Source organism: Schistocerca nitens, chromosome 2 (assembly GCF_023898315.1).
Source record: "Schistocerca nitens isolate TAMUIC-IGC-003100 chromosome 2, iqSchNite1.1, whole genome shotgun sequence".
Lineage (NCBI taxonomy): Eukaryota > Metazoa > Arthropoda > Insecta > Orthoptera > Acrididae > Schistocerca > Schistocerca nitens.
Window position 1 is genome coordinate 969859089 of NC_064615.1, and position 15816 is coordinate 969874904.

Genomic DNA, 15816 nt, shown 5'->3' on the forward strand with positions numbered 1-15816 from the left:
AGTAATAGAGAGCATGAAAAGGTCATAACAGGAGTTCCTGTATTTAATTGAATGAATGACTTCCATCAAAATACAGCAAGCTATCGATAGGGTTTCTTGCACAGAATCCATGGCAACAATATCTACTGTACTTATACAAGAAAGCCTAAATGCAGATGTTACCTGGGCAGTGTCAGAACTGGTGGCAGATACAGAAAAACCTCAAGGAGGGGGTGCTAAAGATATCTTGAGCTACCTTTACTTTCACCATTATAAAAAATAATCAAGTTACATGCAAAGTTTAAGAAAGTTTTATTTAAACTGATTATACATATATACAAGACAATGCCATCTTATGATATAAAAAAGTTACAGTTGTGGTTCTCTTCCTTAAATGATGAATTCAATGTATCTATTCTTCCTGGGAAATTTGTTAATTACATCGTCAATACAACAATCAATGTCACGGTGAGTGTTCAACAGAGCTAAGCCATTAAGTTGATCCTCTTTCATTGTTGACCTCAGCCATGTCTTTGTACACCACAATGTTGAAAAACTTCTTTCTACTGTAGAAATAGATGTGTGCAAAGTAGGATAGTCAGATCTAGGACAAACAGACAACACTTGCATAATCATTAAGGGCGTTTATGCTCATTTGCTTACATTGAAGAATCTCTCCCATTAATCTCTTTTTAATCACAAAACAGTAAAATATTCGTGACTTTTCTCGAACAAATACCAGACAGAATAACGTATCGAGATCACTAGAATGTCTGCGACTTTTCTCGTAGATATCAGTTAGCTATCTGTGCGCCAGACAGAAATGTATAAAATATGATGACACGTGTGCTACATAGGAAAGTACAGCTACTCGATTCGGTGGAGTCGACTGACGAAAGAAATGAACGAATAGCATGCGGGCTGACTGGACGGCGTGGGTGGCAATTGGGGGACCCTGAATTGAAGGGGGGGGGGGGTGCTCACACGCCCCCCCCCCATATGTATCCACCACTGGTCAGAACATTATGCTATTGTGATTACAATAGCTTTTTGGATCCATTATTTTGCTGCCACAAAAAGGTTCTGAAGTGGTGTATCTGTAATTTCATTTCCAACAATGAAGATGAGTACAAAGCTCTATGTGGGAGCTGGAGTCCATTCTGTCTAAGGTTCTGGACATGTCTCCTGGCAGTGATTAGGTCCAGTATAGCATATGGTAAAAATTTAACTGTCAATGAAAGACAACTGTCCCCTAACTTTTAGTCAAATGTGGCAGACATAATAGTTTCCACATTTTTAGAGAGAAACAGTTGTCATCACCTTCCTGAAACCAGGGAAGTGATGTGCATGATTGAGTGCTGACTGAAATGTTGCATTTGCTAGATGCTTAGAAAAAACTTTGAGTGGATAGTAATTACGATTAACTAGGGTTCTAGAAATCAAGATGCTCCTTAGTTGCTCCCATTGTGGATTCAGGAGATATTTTTCAACTATTGATAATTCAACCAATTGGGGGCACCTATTAGGTGAGAACCTAGACAGTCAAAAACTAGTAGCAGTTTTCAAGGAAAGAGAGGAATGACACAATACTACTTAAATGCTTCACATTCTACAAGGACTCCACAAATGGAAAGTCTGTAGCCCCCGGCATTCAGGATCTGTCAAGTACATTGTGGCACTTAATACACGTTAAATTCCTGTTCTAATCCCAGAGTAGAGCCAATTGCCACCTTTTCATAATATTGTTACATTCCAACTCAGATATAACTGTCATTTGAGATTTTCTTTGCCTCATGGATAACATTGGTAAATATTGTTTTGTACATTTTGAAATATGGGTGAAATTTATCAGCCCCTATGCAAGTTTTTGAGATGTCATGAAGTTTTCATTTTTCTGCACAAGATACTGTAATACAAGTAGAGAGTTGGGATAGATTTCGGGCACAATATTGAAGTTTTTGCTTTTTGACTGGGAATGATACATTACAATGATGGTAATTGTTTTTGGAAAACAAAATTTTCACATGTATTGTTACATGCTTTCTCAAAATAGCTTTAAGTTTATCCGCCCAAATTCTTAAAGGCCTAGGAAATAAGCACACTGATTTGGACACCACAGCATGTATTAATAAACCCAATGTTTTAGTTTTTACTGAGCTTTGATGCTCTGAAGAAAAAATTCTCACTATTCACCCATTAATAATGAATTTTTACCCAGCTTTCATTAGGGAGGAAATGTCTGATGTGATAAAATTTGCAAACTGTATAGTAATTGTTCAAACCATGTATAGTAATTATCATGCCGTTAGACATAAGTTGTCATTGAACTTTCTGCGATAAGATATAGAAGGGAGAGGCAACATATAATCGTAGATATATGTGGACCTCCATTTGCAAGCATAGATATTTTTCTAGCTAACCTCTATCGAGTGCTTGGAGAGATAGATGGCAGATACTCTGGGAAAGATAGTTGGATAAATGTAATAGCAACTAGGAACATCAGTATTGATACTCTATCTAACAATCATACTATAAAAATTACAGCTCTTACTCAAAAGTAAAGTGAATTCGAAAGTAAAGTTCTATGTACTGAGTCGGCAGAAAATACTAAGAAATTTTGGTCTTATGTCAAAGTGGTAGGTGGATCAAAACAAAACGTCCAGACACTCTTTGACCAAAATGGTACTGAAACAGAGGATGACAGACTAAAGGCCTAAATACTAAATGCCTTTTTCCGAAGTTGTTTCACAAAAGACTGCACTGTAGTTCCTTCTCTAGATTGTTGCACAGATGACAAAATGGTAGATATCAAAATAGATGACAGAGGGAAAGAAAAACAATTAAAATTGCTCAAAAGAGGAAAGGCCGCTGGACCTGATAGGATACCAGTTCGATTTTACACAGAGTACGCGAAGGAACTTGCCACTCTTCTTGCAGCAGTGTACCATAGGTCTCTAGAAGAGCGTAGCATTCCAAAAGATTGGAAAATGGCACAGGTCATCCCCATTTTCAAGAAGGGACGTTGAACAGATGTGCAGAACTATACACCTATATCTCTAACGTCGATCAGTTGTAGAATTTTGGAACACGTATTATGTTCGAGTATAAGGATTTTTCTGGAGATTAGAAATCAACTCTGTAGGAATCAGCATGGGTTTTGAAAAAGACAATGTGTGAAACCCAGCTCACGCTATTCGTCCACGAGACTCAAAGGGCCATAGACACAGGTTCCCAAGTAGATGCCATGTTTCTTGACTTCAGCAAGGCGTTTGATACAGTTCCCCACAGTCATTTAATGAACAAAGTAAGAGCATATGGACTATCAGACCAATTGTGTAATTGGATTGAAGAGTTCCTAGGTAACAGAACACAGCATGTCATTCTCAGTGGAGAGAAGTCTTCCGAAGTAAGAGTGATTTCAGTTGTGCCGCAGGGGAGTGTTGTAGGACCGTTGCTATTCACAATATATATAAATGACCTTATGGATAACATCGGAAGTTCATTGAGGCTTTTTGCGGATGATGCTGTAGTATATCGAGAGGTTGTAACAATGGAAAATTGTACTGAAATGCAGGAGGATCTGCAACGAATTGACACATGCTGCAGGGAATGGCAATTGAATCTCAATGTAGACAAGTGTAATGTGCTGCGAATACATAGAAATAAAGATCCTTTATCATTTAGCTACAATATAGCAGGTCAGCAACTGGAATCAGTTAATTCCATAAATTATCTGGGAGTACGCATTAGGAGTGATTTAAAATGGAATGACCATATAAAATTAATCGTCAGTAAAGCAGATGCCAGACTGAGATTCATTGGAAGAATCCTAAGGAAATGCAATCTGAAAACAAAGGAAGTAGGTTACAGTACACTTGTTTGCCCACTGCTTGAACACTGCTCACCGGTGTGGGATACATACCAGATAGGGGTGATAGAAGAGATAGAGAAGATCCATTGGATAGCAGTGCACTTCGTTACAGGATCATTTAGTAATCGCAAAAGCGTTACGGAGATGATAGATAAATTCCAGTGGAGGACTCTGCAAGAGAGACGCTCAGTAGCTCGGTGCGGGCTTTTGTTGAAGTTTCAAGAACGTACCTTCACCGAGGAGTCAAGCAATATATTGCGCCCTCCTATGTATATCTCGCAAAGAGACCATGAGGATAAAATCAGAGAGATTAGAGCCCACACAGAGGCATACCGACAATCTTTCTTTCCATGAACAATACGAGACTGGAATAGAAGGGAGAACCGATAGAGGTACTCAAGGTACCCTCCACCACACACCATCAGGTGGCTTGTGGAGTATGGATGTAGATGTAGATGTAGATGCATTTAATTTAAATTTACTAATTAAGGAACCAACTAAAGAGGTAAGTGACAGTAGTATCTGTCTGGATAATGTTCTCACTACAACAGAAAGTTTCAATGTAAGACAGCTGCCATACTATCTCTGACCATCGTGGTATGGAATTATGAAGTCCATCTAATATAAACACTCCACTCAATGAAGTGAAACAATGTACTGAAAAGAATTTTATACGAAGATGATATTGAGGAAATGCCGCATGGGCTGAAACAAACTGTTACACTTGTAAACACTTTGCTAGTGACTCACTTTACTGTTTTGACACTGATTGCCCAATGAAAACCATAGCAGTGAAAAATAAACAAAATATACATGGAAGTAGGTGTAGTGACAACAAAGTTGTACAAGCAAAGAAAAAATTAACACTTTTCCCATGCAAAATATTGGAACCTGGTAAAAATGTTTAGCTAAAAGAAGCATTCAGCAAATAACATGAGTATAATAAGGACTTATTAGTGTACACAAGAACTAAATATGTAACTCACATACTAAAAAAATGGAAGCAATACTGTGGCTAGTGTCTGAAATGACATAAATAGCTTCCGCATAAGAAAGGATAAATTTGTTACTGGTTTTGTAATAAACTGCAGTGTTACTATTAAAGAATGCCAACATATTGCAAATTCTGTAGTTTTACTGAATAGTTCTGTTCTCTTCATAAGTCCATCAACAATAATTTCAATAACCTTAAACATAACTTTAAGGGCAGTTCTGCTGCATACAGCATGTACTGGCAGCAATGAAGTAAACAGCATAGAAAAATCATTAAGAAATTTTAAGTCTGCTGAGTATGGTGTGCTAAATATAAACATTCTAAAGTCCTGCATCGGAAACATCCAGATCTCTTTTCAATGCAATTAATAGCATATTAATTAATATTAGAAGGTTTTATTGGCCCATTGAAAACAGCCCAAATGACTCCTGTTTTCAAGAAAGGTGACAGACTGAAAATAATAAATTTGCATAATCAGTTATGGTGCTATGAGCACTATTTTTGTTTGAACTATAGGCCTATAAAGCAGTCACCATCTGTTGTCAGGATCAGTGCTCCCTGCACCATATGGATCTTACTTTTGGGAGAAAAGTATGTGTGGAGTTCTGGAAGAGAGTGGAGTGGGAGGCATTCAGGGTAACCTGGGCACATATATCTCATAATTTGCTTTAGGAGGAGCTTCTCAACTGTGTCCTTTGTAATTATGGCTGCTGTGAGGTGAAAATTTTGTAGGTGGCTTTTTAGGTCATCATTGATTTGGAACTACAGTGCTTCCTGAGGGTCAAGTGTTGAGTCTGGACCCATAGGTCATATGGATAGTGCATCAGAATTAGCATCTTCTGCTGCCAGCTGATGATTATGAATTGCATAAATATAATTGCTAAGGAAGAGGGCCTAGCGTTGGAGATGGGTCTTTTTTCAGAAAGTAAACAAGGAAATCTATGGTTTATGATCACCAATGAGGTGAAATTTTGTGTGTGTGTGTGTGTGGGGGGGGGGGGGGGGAAGTTGAATTTCTGAATGTCCAGCATCACTGCAAGGGCATCTTTTTTGATGTGACAATAGTTTATTGGAGCTGAAGCTAATGTCTTATATGCATATGTGATTAGTTGTTCATGCTCATCAGCATTTTAGTGAGAGAGGACTGCCCAGACACCATGTTGCGAAGCATTGGTGGCTAGGATAAGACATTTTGGTGGGTCAGAGGGCACCAGACAAGGCTTGGACTTCAGATATTACTTTAACTTATTAATAATTCTTTTGAATACCTGAATGAGTATTGGAGATTAGAAATCTTCAATTATTTAAAGCATGAAGTAGAGAGCTACAGAATCAGTGAAAAGTATTTTGCACTTACCTTATTTCTCATTGTTTATTGTTGGTTCTTCTCTTTCTTGGAATAGCGGTCATAGTTTGGTGATGCCCTCATGCAAAAACTGCAAAGAGGTATCAGGATTTGGTTTATCCATACATAAAATCAGTGGCATCATGAAACAGAAATATAAATTCTCTCCATTATTAATTTATTTCATATTTTGCAGTTTCCACAATTTAACCCACTCCTTTTGACTCACCATAACTGCATACAAACATCTCAGAACAATAACTGCCTTCCACCTACCTCATTCCAAAACATAACACCCACTTTGTCTGTGCAGACAAGAACAGCTGTATCAAAATGAGAGTACAAAGATATGTATGTTGACCAAAGAACTACAGTTGATTAGTATTTTATGAAAGCAAAAACAAATACAGGCTTCTATTGATTTCATATTTTTGAACAATTATGAAAAACAATAAGTTATATGAATTACATGAATACATGGTGCCTGTGCTTTTGGAGATGTATGAAAGAACAGACAGTGCGATAAAGATAATTTGGGCAGGAAGAGATGAAACAGGTAGATTTTAAGATAGAGAAAGAGGGTGTAGCACAGAAAATGAGGAGGAAACAGTGCTACAGCAGCTTGGGGCCCTGTGCTCACCAAGCACATAATGTACTAATGAGTATATATTCCTCTGGAGGATTCATATACATTTTCATACAAAATTGACATATTGCATCAAAATAATGAAATAATGTCATGTATGTACATAAATTTGACAATCAATAAATGCATCTATCAATATTTGATTAATACAAGTAAATATTCAATTCTATTTCCAGTGAAAAATCTTTTTCTTTCAAGTCCAAATTCTTTAAGAAACATCACCACCATTCTGCTTATATGGTTTCAAAGCAATGTTCCTAAGCCCAAGAAATTTCCTAGATTTTGGGAAGATCAAGCAGTAAGCATTAGGATTTTGATTTTTCAAAATTTCAAATGGACCAATATATATTTAAAAAAACTTTTTTTAATTCAGCAGTTAGCATTATACACCTTTCATGTGATTTGACACATACATAATCTAAATCTTTAAGTTTTGTTGTTTTTACTTTATCATCATGCCTTCTTTTTCCTTGTTCCCTTTTTTTCTCATAGTTTCTTTGATAATTGCCTCAGGTTCATGTTCAGGCTTAAGTGTACATGGTAAAAATTCACTAGTTCAGAAATAATGTTTGCTGACTTTTTGTGAAAAGTAATTTCAAAAAGTGATAATCCACTAGAACTGTGTTGTAAGCTGTTTATAACATCCTCAAACTCACTTACACGTTCCTATCACATTTGACATTTATGACTACGACATGCACACCACAGATGCCTAATTTCATGCATGTACCTCTCTGCAGGATTTGATGGTGAATTCTGTTCTGAAATAAAAATGTGTATAATTTCAGAGTTTTCTATAAATGATTTCCAATTCTTACATAGATAAAAACCACGAACTATTGTCTCACAAGATAACTTTTGGTTTCTCAACATTTTTGAAGCAGTCTTATTGAATTTTTGAAATAATTTCTGTACTTTTAGCTTTCCTGACAAGTGCAACATCATGAATTTTGAGAAAACAGTTAGCACAATAAAAATATAATAGTGTCTGTCTTTAATTTCTGGTAAAGCTCCATAGAAATCAACAGCCACTAAAGCCGAAGGTTTTTCAGGAATAATATTTTGCATTTAACCTTGACTTGTCAATTGCTTACCTTGACTCAATGACATTTATCACAAGTTGATGACTCTTTCCATGCATTTCTAGCCATATTATAAAAATAAACATTTTTGTGTAGTTTTTTCATGGTTTTTGAAAGCACAATGACCATAACTTTCATGTATTTATTTAACTAATCTCCCTGCTTCCTCCTACAGCCAGCATAATTTACAATTATCAGGATCTGCATATGCTCTTCTAAATAGTGTACCTTGTTATACTCATCCAATTTGTCATATTTATTTTGTCCTAAACAGATTTTTACCTGTGATCATGATTCTGACTTCTCCTCCCCCCCCCCCCCCCCCCCCCCAAGGACCTAATGATTTTTCCATTATGTATACCTTTCAAATAACTCATCTCAAATTTTTTTTCATTAAATTTTATTGATTCCCCCTAATAGCATTCTTGACCAAACATCTGCAACGGAGCTTTTAACATATCTCATTTCTGCCAATCTGGTAAGTCTGTTTTAAAGTCTTCATTCCTGAAGAGATCTCAAAGCTTCATGATTTGAATCTACTTTTATATTGCAAAAAATAACTTCTGAACTTTGTAAATACCAAATGCATTCCTAATAACTTATTTTCAGTAAAGGAGTAAGATTTATCATCTTTTAAAAATGTGCTGTTTATGAAAGCAATTGTGTCGTGTATAATTTCTCGATCCATTTCTCTTTTCTGAAATAATTCTGCACCCAAACCAAAACCACAACCACTACTGTTAGTGTGTAAACAAAATGGTAAATTAAATTCAGGTCAAAGTAACACATTTTGTTTATTTGATCCTTTCTTGAAAATTTCAAAAGCTTAATGGCATTCTTTACTCATTACTCACTGTTCTTTCTGGGCAAATTACTTTGACAGTGTGAATTTAAATTTTGTCTACTGATAAATTTTCTGTAAAAAGCACACAAAAACCAGAAAATAACTTCACTTGTTTTCTGTTATGTGGAGCTGGACAGCCTGAAATAACTTTAATTTTCTCTGGCTCTGCTAAAACTCCTTCTTTAGTAATCACATACCAAAAATTTTAATTCAGGTACTGAAAATTTACATTTTTCTAATTTTAATATCATTTCTTGTTGTCTTAGTTTTCCACATGCTTGTTTCAACAGGTCAGTGCATTTGTTCCCATCACACCTGGTTACCAAAGTGTCATCTAAGTAAACTTTTAATTTAGATACAAGTTCCTGTCCAAGTACATGGTTTAATGCTCTAATAAATTCTGCTGCAGATGAGTTTAAACTAAAAGGTACCACATATCATTGATGAAATATCCACAGTAAAGAAAAGCAGTATATTTTCTGGATTTTGGTGTTAAAGGAAACTGATGAGCTCTTGATGTTAAATCTAAACTGGACATAATCTGAATATTTTTGAATTTATGCATAAGTTCATTAGTGTTCCAGGATGATCTGTTTCTCTATACAACAGTTTATTCAAATGTCTAGAATCCAAATCTTGCCTCACTCCTCCATCTCTTTTTGAAACAATTACATGGGGATTGTTGTATGGACTAACACTACTCTCCATAATATCACACATTCCTTCTTTGTATAACACCTTTCCAATAGCTGCTCTTTTTGCAATGGAGACCCCATATGGTTTAATGAAAAGGGGCTGCTGCAGTTTTAACTGTAAGGTACACTTGCATCCTTTAATAATCCCTGGTATGTTACTAAAACATCAATATGTCCCAACAATAAAGATTCCAGCTCATCTGTAAACCCTCCTGTTTCAAAAATCTTTGTGTCTACCAGTATTTTAAAGACTGTTCCATCTGTGTCTAATCCTACAAGTACTACATCTTGTGAAAATCTTATGCTGTTTATTTTGTCATTACAGGTTACATTTGATGTAATACATCTAGTGCAAATACATTCTCCATGTGTGCTGTCATGCAAAACTGTTATCCTCAGTGGTTGAACCCTGCACTCACATTTCCTATCCAAGCTGTCCCCAGAATAAAGTCCTCATAGAGATCAGGTGTAATTAAATATCCATGTGTAAAAGTCTCTCCTTCAACAGTAAAAGTTAATAAAGTTCAGTATTTTACTACCTTACTACATCTTCCATATTTACACCAGTTACAGGCAACTTAATATAATCCTTTCCACATCTCAATTTTTTTACTTAAACTTGAAAGCTGTCTACCTCTGTCTATAACACACCTGCCTTCCCAAGAATCAATCTGTGCTTTGATAAAAAGGACTGTAGAATTCAATACTGTTATTAGAACCAACAGCTTCATGTAATAAGTCTACCTCAATTTCTTGAAAAAAATAAATAAATAAATAAAAGACCTCCAGATTTACTGTTATTTGCTATCTTTGTTTCCATGATACACTATCATTTAACTAACAGAAGCATCATCATAATTATTATTTTCATTAATAATTTTACTAAGCCAATTTCACTCATTTGTTTGACACTGTTCTTCAGTATGGTATTTACTTTTAAGTTGTTCAACAATAGTGTATTTAATGTTATCTGGATACAAAGTTATAAACACACTGATAATCATTTTCCAGAAGTTCTCATCTTTACTAATAGCATCACTATTTAGATACAGATCATAAAAATTTTACTTTTCCCCATTTCAATAGGTAACTTATCTTCACTGCCACATAAGGCAACTGAAATATTTTTAACATCTACGTATGTTTTTCACAAGAAATCAAATCAAGCAACTCATTAGCTACTATGCTATCATTAATGTTACTCAAGTCTCTAATAATGTCCTTTGGTATCTCCACAACATTCTTACAATCACTAATATCCTCATCATTTCCCACTGCTTCTAATTCCTCCTCAAAACAAAGAAAATACTTCTCTTCTTCATGTGTTACTAAGTCACAATAGCCAATATTCTTCCTAAATAACGCCGCCCTCCACTACTCTTTCAACACTACTTGTACATCCAACTACATTTAAATCATTTACAGTTAACACAGTCTTCACATCCTATTTACCTAATTCCTTTATCAACTTTGCAGTTCCTAAATCATTGTACCAATCAGTTACCTGCTGATTTTCTGACAAGTGACAAGTTTCTACCCAGTTATAAAATTCTGCTAAGCTAATTACTTCATTTTCTTCGCCAGCATATGGACTTTTCTTTTCTTTACCTGCATCTTCCAGTTTCACTGGTTGACATACTTCATTTTCAACAGACATTTTATTGATAGAATGGTCCACATTTGAGAAAAATTGCTAATTTCTTCATATGAGCCTTTGTGTTCTGTGTTGTTACTATTGGTCCATTTGTTATTCAGTTAATTTGCTTGCCCCTCTCCTGTGGACCAACAATGGAGTGCATGCTAGTTCTTCATTTTCTGAATAGTTACATTACCTTGTTTCCTTATGTCCATGCTGACTTCTGTTTCTATTGTCACAGTCTCTATTCCCATTTCTGTCCCAAACATTCCCATAGTGTCCCCTCATAGGAAAATGATTAGCAGTGTAATTATTGTATTCTCCTGAGTGAAGTTATTACCATTGTTATCACTGGGTTCCCTTCTATTATGGTTAGCATTTCTCCAGCTTTTATTACCTCCCCTTTTGCAAGAGACTTGTTGTGGTGTTGTCTGCCCATTTTCTCTGTTATTCTGTCTAGCTTGTCCATATATTTTAAAAACTGATCTATAGTATCATCTGGCCCATACACTAAGACCCATGAATGTCAGCTGGTAACCTCTTTTTCAAAGTATCTATCTATATGAACTCATCAAATGGTTTATTTAAGCATGCTAACTTCTTTATCTGATCTCTGCAAAATTGCTTCATGTTACTGAGCCCATCCGTATAATTTAGTCCACTCAAAAATGCACTTCTATCCTGTCCAGCTCTTTTTCTCTTGAGATTTTATTTAAAAGCCCTTTTTTTATTTTCTGAGTAAGACATGTCCAGAGAAAAATTATATTAGCTCATGACAGTGCTTCACCTTTAAAAAATTGTTTGACAAACTTAATTTTCCTGCTGTTGCTATAAAGTTCTCTTTCTAATGTCACAAAAAGTCAGTTGGATGCAAACTACCCTCATCTGAAAAGTTTTCACTTGAATGTTACACCAAATATGCCATGTGTCTTTTTAATTAAATACCATTTTGAAATAAAAATAAAACAAGTAGATTTTTCTTAGCAATATTATTTTTACATTAAAGCCTGTACTTTAACCTACTTCTTCACATAATTACCATCAATATCAAGGCACTTACCATATCATACAACCAGCTTTGAAAACCATCCTCACAGAAGTCTGCCACCTGAGTGTAACTTTTGATAATTTAAACATTCTGCAACAACTTCATAAGGCATACTTGACACTTGAGGAAAATTGTCATCTAATATTAAAATAATAAAGCATCTGTTCTCTCTCTTTTTTTCATCAACTTTCTGCACCAGATCATCAGTAATGACTGAAGGTCACCTACAAGATTCCTGTTCATGCAAATTCAGATGGCCATCTTTAAAAGCTCTTACCCATTTCCATCCCATTCCATTACCTGTAAGTGTCAAGAAGTGTGCTTTATGCAACTGTTACAGAATGTTTAAATTATCAGAAATTATGTTCAGGTGGCGTATTTCTACAAGGATGGTATTCAAAGCTGGTTGTATGATATAAAAAGAGTATCAATAAGAAATATGTAGAAAAGTAGATTAAAGTAGAGGCTTTAATGTAAAAATAAAATTTCTAAGGAAAGTCTACTTGTTTTATTTTTATTTCAAAATGCTACTTACTTTAAAAAACACACTTTGTAGTACCACTACTATTAGCAAGATTTCTACAAATTATGTCATTATTAAGGTTTTTGAATTTATTAGCAGGAATAGAAATACTACTCTCTTAATTTCACACATTACTTTTACTGACCATTTCATTTGAATTTACATTCTAAAATGAACTATGTACGTCACAGTGTAACACAGAGGTAAGGACAACATTTTTTAACCAACTTTCCCTGCATGTAGGATACATTTCCTGAAAACCTGTGTTCATCCATGGACAAGTTTGGCTTGATATTCGAATAATTTAGGATTTCTCTGTTAATTAGTATCAACAATAGTAAAAATCTAAGTTGTACAAGCTTGAAAGATATGGTATTCGAGGTCTGTCCAACAAGTGGATCAGTTCCTTCCTGGCTAATCGTAAGCAGGCAGTGTGCATCAAGCACACAAATATTGAACTAAAAACTGTATCTAATCACTTATCTGACTATAAACAAATTAAATGTCGTGTACCCCAAGGATCAGTAATGGGATCCCTTCTGTTTCTTCTGTTCATAAATGATTAAGCTTAAATGTTGATGCACACAAGACTATCATATTTGCAGATGACACCACGATTCTACTAAAAGGAGATGACGATGAACAGTTGCAGCAAACAGTAAACACGGTCACGAAACAACTTAGCAGCTGGGCGCAGAGTAATCAGCTTGTAATAAACAGTAAGAAAACCACTGCTCTAAAATTCCACAATGTTCCTAACAAGGACATGTTTATCCCATCAATCTCTATCAATGACGAACCAGTTGGTAACAATTCTGAAACCAAATTCTTAGGACTTTGGCTGCAGAGTAACATCAGATGGAATATGTCATCGTGGTCTTCAGTCCTGAGACTGGTTTGATGCAGCTCTCCATTCTACTCTATCCTGTGCAAGCATCTTCATCTCCCAGTACCTACTGCAACCTACATCCTTCTGAATCTGCTTAGTGTAATCATCTCTTGGTCTCCCTCTATGATTTTTACCCTCCACGCTGCCCTCCAATGCTAAATTTGTGATCCCTTGGTGCCTCAAAACATGTCCTACCAACTGATCCCTTCTTCTAGTCAAGCTGTACCACAAACTTCTCTTCTCCCCACTCCTATTCAATACCTCCTCATTAGTTACGTGATCTACCCACCTTATCTTCAGCATTCTTCTGTAGCACCACATTTCAAAAGCTTCTATTCTCTTCTTGTCCAAACTAGTTATCATCCATGTTTCACTTCCATACATGGCTACACTCCATACAAATACTTTCAGAAACGACTTCCTGACACTTAAATCTATACTCGATGTTAACAAATTTCTCTTCTTCAGAAACGATTTCCTTGCCATTGCCAGTCTACATTTTATATCCTCTCTACTTCGACCATCATCAGTTATTTTACTCCCTAAATAGCAAAACTCCTTTACTACTTTAAGTGTCTCATTTCCTAATCTAATTCCCTCAGCATCACCCGATTTAATTTGACTACATTCCATTATCCTCATTTTGCTTTTGTTGATGTTCATCTCATATCCTCCTTGAAGACAGTGTCCATTCTGTTCAACTGCTCTTCCAAGTCCTTTGCTGTCTCTGACAGAATTACAATGTCATTGGCAAACCTCAAAGTTTTTACTTCTTCTCCATGAATTTTAATACCTACTCCGAATTTTTCTTTTGTTTCCTTTACTGCTTGCTCAATATACAAATTGAATAACATCGGGGAGAGGCTACAACCCTGTCTCACTCCTTTCCCAACCACTGCAGAACTGAGCAAAACATGTTACCTTCTTTGTTCATTAAAATCATGCTGTAGTGAGAAAACAGTATTGAATGCATATCATGCGTACTTTCATTCTCGTCTTAGATATGGGGTCACCTTCTGGGGAAACTCTAAAACAGCTAATAGCACTTTTAAACTACAAAAAAGGGCCATTAGAATCTTGTTTGGGTGCAAGCCTAGAGACTCTTGTTAATCCCTGTTTAAAAAATATGGTATTCCTCCATTACCATGTGTATACATTATGGAAACCCTTTTGTTCTTTAAATTAAATGTAATAGGCAAGGACTGGAGACTGCAAAAAGAACTGTGATATACATGATCACTTTACCAGACAAAACAGAAACTTACATATGACTCAAATCAGCTCAGCAAAGTCCCAAAAAGATACTTTTCACATGGGAGTTAAGCTTTATAACAAACTTCCTGAAAACATAAAAGCTATCACTGAGGTCAATACATTTGGAAAATCTCTAAACTCATATTTACAGCATCACTGCTTTTACTCCATTGAAGAATATTTAAATTTATGAAATGTGTTATATAAATACTTACGTGTAAAGTGTATTATTGTAACCTTAAATATGTATGCCTTGAAATGACTTTCAGCCTGTACATTTATAACTTGACTTATCCAATGTCTTATGCATAAGCTGCTATGTAGACAACAGGACCAATAAAAAATGCAATACTAGCATAATGGAGCAGTGGTTCTTTATTGTTTCATCTCAATAATGTCGTCTTTCCAGAATGTTCTTGCTCAGCAGTACAGTTATTGGTATGTTTATATTTAATTGAGGTATGTGATTTTACACACATGATTTCAGTCATCTTACATGTTAGCGTAAAAAAAGAGAAATCCACTAAAATGAAAACTGAAACAAGAAATGAGATAGAACCCAAGGCTGATTATAGCAAATTTGCTGATGCGGCAATTGAGATTGCTGGAACTTCACTTCACACACTTTCACACATGCTAAGAACTCAGGTGTCCAATGCACAACAGGCACAATGATGCAATGTCATGCTCAACCATTCTGGGGCCTGAGTGCCAGACTTGATTGTCACTGTAACTACTGGGCACTGTAATCTCCCCTCTCCTTCCTTCTTCCATCTATTGTCCACGTTACAAAATTCCCAGTCCAAGTAATTAATAAGCCAAGTCTTTTACGAACATTTGAGAGGAGCGAAGATTTCAATAAACTTTCAAGTTTACTTAACTTGTCGTTTTCAAATGGCACCAGTTCTTCTTGTTTAAGGGTCTGATTCTTGAAGCTGAAAATCTAACATCAGGTCCTCATGGTTAGTTTGAACTAAATAAATTGGAAGATTGTTGTTGTAAAATTTTTT